We start from the raw sequence: 10,475 nt of genomic DNA, 5'->3' as shown, positions 1-10,475 counted from the left end.
TATTCTGACTGGTGCAGACAGGGCATATGTCTATACATTATCTCATTTCTCTCTGCATAGCACACAAGGTATATCCCACCCTCCCTGATGTTGTCATCTGATCTAGATTTTCTAACTAATAAAGCTATAGCTGCTATTGCTATTGCTATTGCTGGTTTTCAGCGTAGTATGAGAAGCAGGCACAATATACATATTTGGGATGACTTCCAAACTCACATTACTGGAGCACATGGACAAGTAAGGGTTGCTTCTGGACCAGACTACTTCAGAATGAAGGCAATTTGACTCCTCCAATCAGGGCAGGGCTCATCATTGCAGGATTTTAAAAAAGCCATTTTCCTGACATACTAGTTTTCTATGTATTTCATTTTTTTTACGTTGCTTTTTCTCCTATATTGGACCCAAGGCAGCACATAAAAATGCTTTAAAATCATGCGTACCAGGAAATATTTGGGGTTAGCATTCAAACATGACATTGTTCTGTTCACAATGGCACAATTCAGGAAAACCTGCTTCATATGAGTTTCCTGCTGTGTGCATGAGTGTGTGCTTGTGCTTGTGTTGAATATTTCCTTAATAAAACTACAAAACCTGGAGTTCTGTGTGATTTTGAACCAATATACACTGGGTTGATCCCAAGGCTGACTCTTGCCCCAGCTGAGGTATTTTACTTGAGCGATTAAAATTCCTCTAAAAATATAAATTTTGGGGGTGCTCTTTCTAGACCCCAGCTTTTTGGGTAACACTGCTTCTAAGCAAGGTGTTATTCACAGAACCAGCCCTACCATTAAACAGAGTAAAACAATCACCTCAGGCTGCAGATGCTGGAGGAGCAGCAATGGCAGCCTCCTGACTGTTCCATGTGAGCACATGGCTGTTCCCCTCCATCAGATAAAGTTATGTGTACAAAACAACCATCACTACTCTCCACCCAGCAAAAATCTTCCTCACATCCTCAGTTGTGGTAAATGACAGCATCCATTAGTCAGTACTCAAAGAAAAATTCAGCTGCCAGTCCAACAGGTTTTGCTATGTGGACTAGGTTGTGGTTGTTTTCCCCCCAGAAAATAGCATTCTCTGCACATGAAATGAACACTTTATGCACAGAAAAGAATATTTTTGAGTAGAAATATTATTTTTGGTAAAGAAAATGTTGTCTGCTGTACAAAGAATTGCTTTTTTTTTTTTTTTTTTTTTGGCACAAAACAAAGGGTATGCAATTTGTGTAGAATTAGTCCCAGAAATTCTGCTTTCTGTACAAAACCACTCAATGTAAATTTTGCACACACTAAGTCCCAAAATGCAAAATCTGTGAAAACTGCACCATTTTAGATGACTTTCTTGCAGTGAGGAAAAAATTGCTAAAAGTGTGTGTGTGTGTGTGTGTGTGTGTAGCATTTGGTTCACTGCTTTGGGCAGCACAATATTTATAAATCATATCCTATCTGCATTTTCTTCTTTACATCAACCCTCCATGCAAGTCCCATCAGTGATAATATCTTTCTATTTAGTCCTATTATAACAGGTCCCTCCCTGCTGCTCCCTCCCAGTCTGTCTTGGATGAAACCGATTATCTGGACCCATTTCAAACTGGCTTCAGAGTGGGATATGGAGTTGAGACTTTCATGGTCGCCTTAGTCGATGATCTCCGTCTGGGCATCGACAGGGGAAATGTGGCCTTATTGGTGCTATTGGATATCTCAGTGGCTTTCGATACCATCAGCCACGGTATCCTCCTGGAATGCCTGAGGGAGCTGGGTATCGGGGGCACTGCGCTCCAGTGGTTCCATTCCTACCTCTTTGGCAGATTCCAGATGGTGCAGTTGGGGGACACATGCTCCTCTAAGAGGGAATTGACATCTGGTGTCCCTCAGGGAGCTATTTGTCCTCCACTTTGTTTAACATTTACATGAAACCGCTGGGAGAGACCATCCGGAGGCATGGGGCATGGTGTTATCAATATGCTGATGACACCCAAATATGCTTCTCTGTGTCTCCGACTGATGCAGTGACTAAGGATGGTGTCTCTCCTCTAAATGCCTGCCTGGACTCAGTAATGGGCTGGATGAGGGAAAACAAACTCAGTCTGAATCCACGGAAGTACTTATGATAGGTTCCCCAGGCCCGGGGAAGGAAATTTATCCACCTGTCCTGAACGGGGTCACACTTCCCCTGAAGGACGAAGTTCGCAGTTTACGAGTACTTCATCTGCCTTGGTCCAGGCCTCAGAGGGACAGAAGAACCACTGGACCTCATCCCCTTTCCCTCCACCATTCCCTTTTCCTTTTGTGTCGTGTCTTTTAGATTGTAAGCCTGAGGGCAGGGAACTGTCTGATTAAAAATAACAATTGTAAGCCACCCTGAGAGCCATTAGGGCTGGAGGGCGGGATATAAATACCTAAATAAATAAATAAATAAATAAATAAACAAACAAACAAACATACTTCTGGACTCGTCTCTGCAGTTGACATCTCAAGTGGATGCGACGGTCAGAAGTGCTTGCTATCAACTTCGGTTGATACGCCAACTGTGACCCTTCCTGGGCCAAAAGGACCTTGAAACCATGGTACATGCTCTGGTAACCTCTCATCTAGATTTCTGTAATGCGCTCTACATGGGGCTACCCTTGTACCAAGCCCGGAAGCTTCAGCTAGTACAAAATATTGCAGCCAGATTGGTCACCAGAGCATCCAGGTTTGACCATATAATACCTATTCTGAAAGATCTTCACTGGCTGCCTATTCGCTTCCGAGCGCAATACAAGGTGTTGGTTATCACCTATAAAGCCCTACATGGCTTGGGCCTGAGTTATTTGAGGGACTGCATCTCCCCATATAATCCGCCCCGCACACTTAGGACATCCAGGAAGAACCTGTTGGAAATTCCATCTTCCAAATATGTTGTTACATCCCAGATGGCCTTTTCAATGGTGGCCCCACAAATCTGGAATGGTCTTCCCGAGGAGCTACGTCTTGTGACCCCCCTGGAAACATTTAAAAAGAGGCTTAAAGCCTTCCTCTTCTGTCTAGCCTTCCCCGCTGAAAAATGAAGTTGTGCACTCCCAATCCCATTGACTCTCTGCCTTACTCTCTTGAATGATTGTTTTTTAGATTTTATATCATTTGTATTTTGCATTTTATCTATTTTATGAGATGTTGTAACAGTTTTATTGGTCTGTAAACTGCTTTGATCTAAGGAAAAGTGGTATATAAATAAATTTATTATTATTATTATTATTATTATTATTATTATTATTACCAGAGGTAAATGAATGAGCTAGAATAAGGATATTTTTTGTGTGTGTGCATGACGGGGTTAGAATCCCTCCCCCCCCCACACACACACACACACTCCTGAACTTACAAGCTATATGCAGCACAACAATTATACAGCACCATTCTCTGAGTACAAAATGATCACAGGGCTAGAATTAAGCTTTTAGCTCTATTCGCCAAAAGACTGCCCAACACATCCTTTCTGCAGACTTTATGAAAATCCATCAGCTCTGCAAAAATGAATGGGTAAGTAAAATAACAAAAAGGAAAAGAAAATAACCCTGCATATTTGTTTGTTTTTTATTTATTTCCTTAGCTGATTTAAAGTGAAAGCGATTAGGGAGCTGACATTCCGGGTGCTTTCAGACATCACAAATTACTGCCTACCAGGAGCTCAATGGACTAGGAGAATATGTGACATCCTAAAATAGCAGTTCTGCAATTAGACTTGCCAGATGTCAGAGTATGACCCAGAGTTTAAGCCATTTATCAAAGTCTATGGGCCAGAAACCACAGTCATAGTTCAGTGTGTGCACATGCATGTGTGTGTCTTCTCTTGACAACAGACCAGGTTTTGCCACCTACTAGCATTTGTAGAGCTTAAAATCTATTGCAATTGATCAAATCACCAGTGAACTAGTCTTCCACTGTAAAAGCCATTTGATTGATGGAGGGATGAAAAACAACTATCTGTGCTTGCCCATAGGAACTCTTGGTCCTTTTTTCCTTTCTCTCTTTCCACTTGTCTCTGCCAGTCCTTCATTCTAGGATGAAGGAAATCATTGACTGAAATCCTGTTGATTAGTCCCAACTAGAGTAGACCTTTTCAATTAATTGCTGAATGGGGAATCGATGCACAGGAAAATTCAATTGGTTGAAAGGCTAATTGTTTAAAAGTTGGGACTAACCAAGGCACTTAGGTCATTGTCCTTCAGTGATCAGGAACAGCTAGGAACACACTTGAGAATTCAGGGGGAAAAGCACTTTTTGAATTACAGGAGGTCCCTATCAGCATAGCCAGTGCTAGAGAGATGATGATGATGATGATGAGGAGGAGGAGGAGGAGGAGGAGGAGGATTTCTTAGCCATCTCTTCCCATGGATTGACCCTCCCCCCCATGGGGAACACAGCAAATAAACAATATACAACATCAATTAAAACACCTTAATTAAATCATGCAACAGTTTTAAAGGACAAATGAGACACACACATTCTAAAACAATCCACATTTAAAATTCATCATTTACATTCACAATTTATCAGGATAAACTTTGTGGAAGAGACTAGTCTTCGGTGCAGTTTTAAATTTGGGTAGCATATCCAGCTTTTCCAGCAGGTCATACCACCATCTAGGGGTGGCTGAAGAATAAGTCCTCTGGTTGACAGTTGGCAACCTAGCCCTGGTTGACTGAATGACTGCCAGAAGACCTGAGTGGACCTGAGGACCTTAACATTCTGGCAATTTCATCCTAGGAAGGAAGATCTAGTGGGAAGTTGAAGGCTTTCATGGCCAGCATCCATAGTTTGTTGTGGGTTTTTCAGGCTATGTGGCCATGTTCTAGAAGAGTTTATTCCTGAGGTTTTGCCTGCATCTATGGCTGGCATCTTCTCCGCTGGTGAAATGTCAGGAATAAACTCTTCTAGAACATGGCCATATAGCCTGAAAAACCCACAATCTAGTGGGTTGATATGATTCACTGGATTGTAGGGCTGTTTTGACACATTTTGCTTCCTGAAGAAAGAGAGCAGCACTGAAGACTAATCTTTTCCAGCAAGCAGGCTTATCCAGATGATTTTTAAATTGTGAATGTAAATGATGAATTTTAAATGTTCCATTATTAGTCTATAGATAAAAGGCCAGCTCATGTAATATTATTGTTTCAGGAAAAGGAACCAGACTTCACCCCCTCAGCCAGTTCAACATAAAGAAGCCACGACGGATGAGTTTTATTTCAACTTTGAGGCATCCAAATTGGACAGTCTCATGCTTTATACTGCAATTAGTAATCTGGATTTTAAAGTTTACATCAGATTCTGTGGTGAATACAACTCTGTCCTTCAACACTTCACTCCTCCTCCTGTCTTCCCATGGTACCACTAGCTGTCTTGGTCATATTAATGGTAAGGCCAGCCCTCTGTGGATAAAAGCTGACTTGGAGCAGAGGTCGACTCTTGCTTCAGTAGTGGCAATCAGATGAAGACCTCCGTCACATTTAAAGCAACACATTAAATTAGCGTTCCTGCAGTGATTGCTGTAATCTGCCCAATGGCCTGTAGTCCTGCAAATAAGTCCTAGATGGAACAAGCTCTTTGCTACCTCCTGCTACACAATTTCACCCACGTTTCAGTTAGCTAACTGGATCCCATACTTTGGGAACTGCAGATGGTGTCCCTTTCTGTGTCTCCTTAGTGTTTTCCCTGCTGCTTTTCATTTCTCCCTCATGGCATGTCCTCTCTTTCTGCTTACCCCAGGTGTTCCAAACGTTTGTCATCATAAGCTGTAGTTGAGGCAGGCAAGACAGAGAGCAAATTAAGATGTGAAACAGTAGATCATGCCACCTTGACATACTCCTATTGGATCATGTCAATCCACTACCAGTAGCATCCATATTTGAAGCTAAAGGTTTCATATGTTAAGATCATAAAAAATCTGGCCATTCTTTGTACAGAAGGAAAGATCCATCAAGTCTCTATCCACAGACACCCTACTTTTCCCACTTCTCCACTCATGCCATGTCAGTTCCATTACGAAGTAAAAGTCTGTAGAGTTTTCTGAAGACTGTAGAAAGGACTAAGTTCCCCTGAAGTGACTATACACAAAGGATGGGGGCCACCACGGCTCCAGTATAGTCAAGACCCACACAGAACTACCAACCAGAAGTGTCCTACAATATAGCCATCTTTGCATCCATTCAATACAGTCTTATAAATTTCCCCTTTCTTTGATATTTTTACTTTATGATTTAAACAATTTTATAGTATCTCATTTACTATTTTGTCACTATCTTTATGGTATTCACATTGTTAACTGATTTACTTTGTCAATATATTATTATAAACATAATTATTTACTGTATTCTTATGCCTTTACTATTTTGTAAAATAATAATAATAATAATAATAATAATAATAATAATTGCAAGTATGCAAAATTCAAGATGACAATTGGCAGACTTCAGTCTCCCAATACTAATAGTTCTGTAACTCTGCACTCAACTGGTAAATCTACCACATTTGTCTTGAAACAAAATGCATTGGAAGTCTGCATTTCTAACTGTGCATTGCATCTATTTTCATTCTCAATGCAGAAATTTTGGTGTACTCAGTACTTTACTGTCTGGTCATCCTTTTCTCACTTCCTCCCAATCCCTGCCTTATGAATTAACTAGAACTTGGGAAATGTTTTCTTTTTTATCTACAACAAATCCTACAGTCCCATCTGGCATTACCATTTGGCATGCTGGTTGGGGGATCTGTGAGTTCTAATTAAAAAATAGTAACTCTTTCAAATTCTGGATTTATCTCTTGCCAACCAATCTTCCTCCTTTCCTTCATCGGTCATTTAGCTTTAGCATAGATTTGTTAATTTCTATTCAGTTCTGATGCCTACTGAGTCATATAATCCACATCTTAGATGTGAATGCACTTATCATGTATTTACTTCCCCAGAAACTGCTTATAACAGAACCTCTATCCTTGGTCATCCCTTGGGCTCCTGTCACTCACCTTGCCCTTAAACTTTCCAGATCCTTCCCTAGATCTGGTACTTGTGAGCTCTATACTGGACAGAGGCTGTGTTTCTAAGTGGATTCAATGTATGAACCATTTTCTTTCTTAATTAGTAAATTTATTATGTAACAAATAAACAACTAGTGATATACTTGTCCCACACATAGTACATGGTAACAACTCAGTTTCAAACTAACATTTCTCATGTGTACCCTCTCAGTTCCCCCAAATCCTATCCAAAACTAAGGCAATTAACTAAGTAGTGCATATAGAATTCTAGCCTTGGTTTTGGGGTGACATTCATTCATGAACGACTGTTAACCTGAAACTTCAAAATTACAAATCATAAATCCAGTTTACAAACTTGTAATTATTGAACAGAATATCGGCTAGAGTAGGAACAAGTGTAGTGTAATGGTTTCAGCACTGGGCAATGACTCTAGAGATCAGGGTTCAAATTCCAACTCTGTCATGTAAACCCAGTGAGTGACCTTGGGCAAGTCACACTCTCTCAGTCTCAGAGGATGGCAATGGAAAACTCCTCTGAAGGAACTTGCCAAAAAAACAAACAAACAAACAAACAAACAAACCAGTGACAGGTTTACCTTAGGGTCTCCATAAGCTGGAAATGACTTCATGGCACACAACAACAACAACAACAACAACAACAACAACATGCCAACCAGCATTTTCCAGAGGGGAAAAAAAAGAAAAAGGAAATGTTGTTTCTTGTCCATAAAATCCTGCTTTTTGGTCAAAACAATAATAACACACATGAACATTTTGTGCAGAATAAGTCATGCACTGCACTGGTTTTGAAGACTTTGTTACAGCAGGTTGAAAATCACTAATGAAATTACACAAAATAGCACTGGATTCAGCCCACAGCATTAAGTATTTAGAGAGAAAATGTATGTTTCATACCCAACATTCTCACTAGGATAAAAACGAGAACATATCTATGTGTTATAGTGCATTGTTTGCAAGAAGGCTATGATGCAAATAGTTATGATTATTATCTGTCAATTATATGGTCTATCAGATGTTGCTGACAGTGATTTGGATTTTATCCAAGAATCTACAAATCAATAAGGCATCATCATCATCATCTTGTTACTACCACTACTACTATGTATTGTAAAAAAAAAAATCGTAGCTAATGACAATCCCAAATAAACCTACAGCTACAGCTTTCTTTAGACCAGACTAATGTTTTTTGTTACTGAAAATGAGAAGAGTATATCGGGGGGGGGGGGGGGGGGGCTATGAGAAAAGCAAAAATAATAATAATAATATTTGCAACCAAGTGCAGTGCAAGCAAAGAAGCAGTGGAAATGCTACAGATGTGCTGCATCTGTCTGCATGCCCACTGGGGACACTGCGATAAAGAGATTATGCCTTTTACACAAAGCTGGTTACACAACTGAATCAGATAAGCACATTGACAGCCAAACAAAAGATAGGAATTTCATAACAGGAGTAGAAAGATGCTGACCCATTTCACTTAAACTGTTTGTTGCTGCTAATAAATGCATATTAAGCATTCTGATTACAGTGCACCTGCCAGACTGGCAAGATGAACCAGACAAATGAATAAAGGAATTAGCAACAGCTAAAAGTTAAAAGTTCTGTCTGTAAAGTGCATTTTCTAGGCAAACAAGGAAACTGACAACTGCACTTCTGTCATTTCACAAGGCACAGGCCTCCATTATTTTAGTTTCATAGCATAGAAATATTGAACACAGCAGTGGGAAAAGATGAAAACACACACAATATAATATAATCCTGTTACAGCACAGGCCTCAGATCGACTACATTGCAATTGATAGCACTGCACTTGATAGCAATTGATATATTATGCAAAATCTGGATATAATTTATTATCTTTAGTAGCACTAATAGACCTTTCCCCTCCATCGCAGAATGCAGGGATGAGGGGGTATAATTTGAAAATTGTGATCTGTGCTTACATATTAGGTGAGGTCTTGTGTTTATGAAGCAGGCAATACAAAACAAGCATTATTTATTAATATTTATTTATTTATTTATTTATAAGTAAATTCTATATAAATAAATAAGTTCTCTGTTTCTTACCAACAACAACAATAATAATAATAATAATAATTATTATTATTATTTTAGTGTGGTGTACAACAGGTTAAAACAGGCAAATACAAAAGCTAGCACCAGCCCAAATACATGTATTAATAAAAATAACTGACTACCAGGAATGTTGAAAACAGTAACTTGGGGAAAAGCTGATGTGAAAAGAAGGGTCTTCAGTAGGAAATGAAAGGGAGAGAGTGGTCTGAGTGGTCTGTGTGTTGTACAATAACTCTGGAGACCAGGGTTTAAATCCCCACTCAGCCATGCAAACCCACACAGTGATTTTGGTCAAGTTACATTCTCTCAGCCACAGGGAAAGACAAAGACAAACCACTTTTGAACAAATCTTGCCAAGAAAACCCTATGATAGGTTCACCATAAGTCAGAAATGACATAAAGACACAACAACAACAACAACAGATAGAATACATAAAAGCCTCCCTCAACTGGAAGGGCAATCCATAGGATGGAAGGCAATACTTACTCCTGAGGGACTCCAAGTAGACCTCCAAGCCCTGCGTAGCCATCAGAAATGCTCTCAGAATACCACAGTGAACTTGGGCCAGTAGCAAATAGAGACTTGGGTTAGGAAATTCAGTGAAGGACCAGAATTATGTTGGTTTCATATACCTGTGTAAGTTGTCTTACACACGTGGCTGTCCTTTTTTTTTTTTTAGCCATTGTGTAATGGATATATTCAGTTCATGGTCATGGAAGTAGATTTGGATTTATGGACATAATGTCTTTACCATTCAATGTCTGAATGAGTCTGTTCTAGTTAAGCTAACAAAAGGATTCCAGACATGCAACTATGCCTTCTTGGATGGTGCATAACTATTCGCCAGTGCCTTCAATGTACCAGGAACAGCCTCTTTGCATTCTCCATTCTTTTTTGTTGCTGTTGTGGTGCATCTTCCAGTTCACACTGACTTAAGGTCAACCTCTCATAGGGTTTTCTAGGCAAGATTTATTTAGAGGTTTGTCTTTGTCTTCATCTAAGGCTGAGAAAGTGTGATTTGCCCAAGACCACCAAGGAGGTTTCCATGGCTGAGAAGAGATCCAAACCCCAGGCTCCCAGAGTCCTAGGTCAGCAGTCAGACCACTACATCCCACTGCCTCCCTATTCCCCATTGCACAGTAGATAATAAGCAGGTGGAAAGTTGAGTAAGCAACTGGTTGCACAATGTTGATATTCAGTAAAAGGAAGAAGATGTACAACTGCCATGTAATTATGTGGACATAGGCTTACACCATGCAGGTTCAGTGTAGGATATGAGCAAAGAATGAACACCAGCAAACAGCAGTGAACAGTGGCCAAATAGCTGCATTATGTATAATTAATAATAATAATAATAAATTGTTTAT

The sequence above is a fragment of the Sceloporus occidentalis genome, unplaced genomic scaffold, assembly GCF_023333645.1.
Source record: "Sceloporus occidentalis isolate IW3139 unplaced genomic scaffold, rSceOcc1.0.p SCAF_2, whole genome shotgun sequence".
In the NCBI taxonomy this organism is placed as follows: Eukaryota; Metazoa; Chordata; class Lepidosauria; order Squamata; family Phrynosomatidae; genus Sceloporus; species Sceloporus occidentalis.
This window is presented reverse-complemented; position numbering follows the sequence as displayed.